We start from the raw sequence: 6,523 nt of genomic DNA on the forward strand, positions 1-6,523 counted from the left end.
GGGTCACATGCTCTTCTGAGCCAGCCAAGCACCTGTCACCAGTCTTTTCTGAGTGGTAGTTAGCCAAACTCAGTAATTCCACCAAGTGTCCTTCCTTGGCTGAAGAGGTAGCTACTGGCATCTTTTGTTTCTCCTCCTTTTAAAGATTCAAAGGCAAAACTGTAAATGAATTCAGTCAAAGCTACTTTTAAAATCTTTGCTTTGGTAAGTAATATGAATGTAACTGGTTTAAAAGCAGCAATGAAATCTGCAAATAATTATTTTAAAATGCTTCTGGTGTGATATTTTTCTCCACTGGCACCAAGTGCGCTAGGGTCTGAAGATGGATCTAGTCTGAAAATGAATCAGAGGCAAAGGCATATCTGAAATTTAGAGCCTGGTTCTCATGCCAACAAAATAGTGCTCTATGTGTATGTATGTATATGTATTGTGTAGGTATACATGAGTGTCCTTGTATCTGTGCATGTGGTATGAGGGTGGATGTATACATGTGTGTCCACAACAGCATATGTGTGAACATGTATCTGGATAAGTATGCTATGTTTGTATATGTGTGTATACTGTGTGTATGTTCATTTGTATTTTGGGAAGTATGTATGTGTATTTGTACATTAATGCATGTATGTGTTGTGTGTAGGGTTTAGATGAATATGTTTATATGAGCATGCTTGTATGTATCTGTGCATTACACACTTGTATATACATATGGATATTTTGTATCTGTATATATGTGCATGTGTCTGTATTTGTATATCTGTAAATATGTGTGCAACTATGTATGAACACAGGAATATGTGTTTTTAGGTTTATGTTTGTATAAGTGTATGTGTATACTTAAACATATAATTATGTACATATTTTTGCATATGCCTGTGTATGCATCTGTTTGTGATACATGTATCTATGTGTGTTACACATTCACACACATAAATATCTGCCACAAGTTTCATGAAACAATATTTGCAACATTCAAGGCACTCATATTTTTTACCCAATGCTATTTTATTAACGAAATATCCAAGTCATGACTACCTAAATGATTTTTCTCACCTGCTAATGGGTTGAAACCACAGTCTCAAAAATACTGGTAGGAGTTAATAATAAAAGGACGTATTTGCTAAGCACCACTAAATACCAAGCACTGTACATACACTATTTCATTTAACTTTCATAACAATTCGATGAGGTAGGCAATGTTAATAGTTCCATTTTACAGATGAGAAAACAGTCACATAGGAGTTAATTAACATGTCACATGCCGGTGCTAGAATTCATAAGTTAATCACAGTTACAAAGCAGTCAGAATTGGCTCTTCCCCCAAGTGGCCTGAGGTCACATCCAGAGATGGTTCGCTACTCGCTGGACCCAGAAAACCCTACAAAATCATGCAAGTCGAGAGGTTCAAATCTTCGTGTTCACTTTAAGAACATGCATGAAACTGCCCAGGCCATCAAGGGTATGCATATCTGAAAAGCCACCAAGTATCTTAAAGATGTCACCTTGCCGAAGCAGTGTGTGCCATTCCGTCGCTACAATGGTGGAGTTGGTAGATGTGCGCAGACCAAACAGTGGGGCTGGACACAGGGTCAGTGGCTCATGAAGAGTACTGAATTTTTATTGCACATGCTTAAAAATGCGGAGAGTAATGCTGAACTTAAGGGTTTAGACGTAGATTCTCTGGTCATTGAGCACATCCAGGTGAACAAAGCCCCCAAGATGCGACGTAGAACCTACAGGGCTCATGGCCGGATTAATCCATACATGGGCTCTCCCTGCCACATCGAGATGATTCTTACTGAAAAAGAGCAGATTGTTCCTAAACCAGAAGAGGAGGTTGCACAGAAGAAAAAGGTATCCCAGAAGAAATTGAAGAAACAAAAACTTATGGCCTGGGAGTAAATTCTGCATAGAATAAATGCAAATAAAAATTTTTTAAAAAGCAGTCAGAATTGGAAGCCAGACACTGTGGTTGAAATGTCCCTAACTCATAGGTGATTGTCTATACTACCATGCCACCTATCTGTAAAAAGACCTCTTTGATCCCCTTACACACAGTTCTTGTCAAAAGTATATCCCTCTCCCTCACCTCCTTACTCAATTTCCCAGCTCTAGTGTCTGCTGCAGGGGTCATAGCTGGCAGCCTCCCTAACTCTGGCTACAATTCTTCAAGTGACTCTGGTACTGCTAACCAAGTTGATGGGCACAGATGTAGTGAAATCAGATGCGGCTCTAAGACGTAGTCATTATTCTCCAGCAACTTTCATTATCAAGCTTTTTCCTGCAATAACACTCCCATGTCTTTGGGGCCCCGTGAATCACAGGACTTAGGAGATGAGACCCAGCAAATCAAAGTGACTGAATCTTCCTGTTTTGTCTGATTGCACTATGGGCATAAATCCACTGGCCTTCATCATCTTTCTGCATCTAGTTTTGACAACTACTAAATGAAGATTACAGTAACTACAACTTTCTTAAGCCCTCTTTGCTGATTTCCTTTAGTTTTCATACTTGGTGATTGGACTTCTGTGTGTGTCTTTTTGTTCTCTCTCTCTCTCTCTCTCTCTCTCTCTGTTTCATATGCTCTCTACTTTCCATCTCTCTGTCTAGATCATAAGCTGCTCAAGGCCCAACCCATCCATCTCATTTCCTGGATGTTCCTCAGCCAGCTGAAGGAAGTGCTCTACATGCAAATTCCCCAGTGCATCTGTGCCTCACTCCATGTACTGAACTCCTATCCCCTACCTTGCACTGTGCTAAGAACTGTGGATACAGAGACCCAAAAAGACAGCCCCTGCCATTAAAGAGCTCAGTGCAACTAATACTCCAGGACACATCAGCAGTGCAGTCTCACGTGGCTTGAACATAAGGAGTCGTTGGCCTCCTATGAGGAAGGAAACCCCCTTCCTCAAGTGGTAACCCCCACTTGGCTTGATAGCACCTCACTAATATAAATTTCCTCTCTTCCAAGACTATCCTATCTTCAAAAAGCCCAATTCTTCTGCTTATCTTGGTTGGATGGGGGAAGGAGGGAAGGTCAAAAGGCACAGTTTAGCAAATATTGGAAAAGTATGTTTGGTGGCTCCTTGGCTGAACCTTTAACACTGTGAAGAGCAGCTGAAATGTGGCCATGAAGAGCATGGACTCAGAACCAGACCACTTGGGTTCTGCTCTCGACCCTGGTACTCACAGTATGGCTTCAGACAAGGGACCTATTAGCTCTGTACTTCAGTTTCCTAATCTACAAACTGCGAGTGATAATAGTACCAGCTTTGCAGGGTTGTGTTTAAATGAGTCAACCCGTGTGAAAGCACTTAGCAACATACCTGGCACATAGTAAGTGATGAATGGCTGCAAGCTTTCATTATTATTAATTTACTTAACACCCATTGCCCATGGTTTTGAGCCTCAGCCAAATTTCCAGGACTATGGGAAATGTCCCATCGTGCATGCTATAACATCTGCCTTATCTCATTTTATCCAGCATGGCTGAGGCCGTGAGAAAAGGAGGAGAGTGAGACGAACTTTAAGAGGTCAGACGGGCCTCGTGGGACATGGCAAGAAGTCTGGGTATTATTCCAAATATAATCACAAGTGGTCAGGAGCTTCTGCACAGGAGAGTGACATGATGTCATACGCATTACTCAAGAATCATTCAGCCTGCTACTGGAGCAAGTAAGATCACTTAGAGTGACCAGAGAGACCAGTTAGGAGGCTCTGGCTGTGGGCCAGGCTAGAGATTACATATAAAATATTGAGTACACACAATCACATTCTGGATATTTTTTGAAAGTGTAGCAACTGGATTTGCTGGTAAATGCCATAAACACACACACACACATTTTCTCTTTTGTAGAGTCAGAACAGAAGAGGCACACACTAGACCAAAAGAATATAATATCACTGAATTTTATTTTATTTTTTATTTTATTTTTTTAATATCACTGAATTTTAAGTGAATGCTGATGGTGGCTGTCAGAGTGCAGAATTCTGAAATGGTTTAGACAAGGGGTCCTGAAGAAAGCAGGCTTGTGGGGAATATTCAGGCAAGGGCAGGATCGTGTTCTATAATAATGATGATAGTAACAGCTATAATCTGCAGATCATGAAGTAAGGATCTGATGATGGCTGGCTGGGAAAAGTTACCCCTCATGTGAGAAAATGAAGAATAAGGGGTAAGAGCATAGCGGTTCTCATTATTTCTTAAATATGGAGCCAAAGAATTGGTGAGTCTTCTTACAGTGTAGGAAAGCTAAAATTAGCAGAAAATGCTTGTTTTTAAAGCTGCTTATGCTTTCCTAGCATGGACGCTATCATGCTGCTGCCAGTTCAAGGATTTTCATACTTAGCTATTGCCTTTAGATCTGAAAGGTTCATTCATCAGTCAAGGTTTAATCTCAGCTGTGAGCCAACACCGAAATGAGTATTATATAACATGCTTTGCACACTTTGAAAAGCACATGAGATTCTGGTCTCCAGATTAAAGATGAAGATCCAGGGCTGCCTGTACATTTGAGAGCCCTGAGCAAGGCTAATTATGGCCTAGTTTCACCTGGCCAGAAAGAACATTTTGCTGTATTCAGGATTCTAAGGACAAAGGAGAAGAATAACAAAGAGCCCCAAACTGGCTCTTTGGGCGTCCTGAAATCAGTGTTTTCTTAGAAGGTATTTAACGGACCTGAGCTTAGTAAATGGAATGTGCTGGTACTATGGGAGCAGTTCCTTTGGAAGGGCCATGCTCAAGTCTCCCAGCATTCCATTCACCAAGCTACCAGCAAACATTGGCACAAAGCTAAGGAAGAGTGGAAGAACAACTTGTAGCAGTAGGAAGAGTGTGCTTTTTAAAATGTGTAAAGCTTGCTATATAATAGACATGCTATATAATGAGTCAATAGGCAGTGGCAAACACACTGCCCAGATCCCGCTTCAAGGAAGGACTGGCTGCCCACCTGTGGGAAGTGTGCTCACACATGGCCTCCAGCTGTCAGCTCCTTCAGGGTCTGCCTCAGAAGCAGAGAGCTGCCTTGCCTGAGGTAATGCCTGCAGAGAGCAAAGTGACCTGAAGTGATGCCTTTCTCAAGACTGCCATCATCATCTGGCAACAGCCAAGTGGCCGAGGGCTTGGGAATAAAAAGGTCTGGGCATTTCAGCCTGTCACAGAGTAACTGTGAAGGGTAACACTTGCCCCAGGGCTCCTTGCTATACTGGCCTCTGTTGTAGTTGGACTCCTTCCTCTACTCAAGCGTGCTTCCTTTCACAAGTGTCAGTCCCTAAAAAATATCCTGTCCTCTAAATTCCATCTTAGTGTCTGCTTCCAAGAAACCCAGTGTAAAGAAGCTGGGGCTGGGAGTGGTCCAAGGAAGCAGGTAATAAGATAGGTCTTTGAAGCTGGATCACACACGGCCAGGGCAGTAAGGAGTATCCCCTCACTAGTAATAGGTGAGGCACAAATGGCTCCCACCCCAAAGTAGTGGTCTGGGTGTTAAAACATTCACCAGAACTGAGAGGGTGTTTGTGGCAAGGCAGGCACCAGTGGGCAAGATGTATCAAGCTTTTAAGGAGGAAATAGTCCTTACTTCTGAACCTTGTGAGCGTACAGAAGTGGTCCATCTAAGTAAGAGTAAGTTCTCCGTGTCATCGCCAGGACATAATTCAAAAGTCTCTATCCAAAAGGCAGCAGGCTCTTTCCTTAGTATCCCCCTCTCCCTCTCCTGACAACTAGACCTATAACTAAGGCTAAGTTGTGGCATAACCTAGCTGGGACGGCGGTGTTCCATATGGCAGAGGCAGCATGTACCACAGGACCTTGAGGAATGACACAGGGGGCTAGATTCGGAGGTTGCTTGATAAGGTGAGGGGAATCATAAAATTAAATATGAAGAGTTTGTTGACTTGTGAGTATTCTCCAGAGATACAGGATTCAACACCCTGGGGAGGACCCCAGGAAATGGTGTGAACTCCTTAATAGGATGGCTCCTACAAGCATAGAAAAGATCAAAGATCACCCAGTTGAAATGTTGAAGACTTTTGTTGAAGTTGAAATGCTAGAACTGGTAAGGCAGTCAGTGAATTTGTGTGGAGAAGTGAATCAACATGACACAATGGGTAGACTGTGATAGATACGGGAATGTGCTAACCCGTATTCTTCTCCAAAGAAGGACTTGTGACCCAGTTGTGAGTAGTGCAGTTGGCAGACAGGCTCAACTGTGGAGGAACTGCCTCATTTGAGGTGATACGTCCCATACATGGAGACTGAGGGAGGTAGAGCACAATGCCTAGCCATTTCAGCCTGCCACTGGGCAACTCCGACAGGTAATACTCTCTCCGGAGCTCCCTGCCTGGTTAGCTGAAACTCTGATGATCCTGAACTGTAATTCCACTTCTTCCTCCCTGCAATCAGTTTTTTCCTTGATCCTTTCACAAGCATTGATCCATAATAAAGGGCTTGCACCCTGAAGTCCATTTTGATGTCTACTTCCACGGAACCAAATCTGTGACTGTGTGGGGGGAGGGCCTATATCCTCAG

At 42.8% G+C, this 6,523-nt stretch overlaps 1 pseudogene; it reads left to right on the forward strand.

Annotated features, from left to right (window-relative positions):
* The first annotated feature begins 1,330 nt into the window (after positions 1-1,330).
* LOC112668586 (60S ribosomal protein L17-like) lies at positions 1,331-1,913 on the forward strand (annotated as a pseudogene).
* The last annotated feature ends 4,610 nt before the right edge of the window (positions 1,914-6,523 follow it).

This window comes from Canis lupus, chromosome X (genome assembly GCF_003254725.2).
Source record: "Canis lupus dingo isolate Sandy chromosome X, ASM325472v2, whole genome shotgun sequence".
Lineage (NCBI taxonomy): Eukaryota > Metazoa > Chordata > Mammalia > Carnivora > Canidae > Canis > Canis lupus.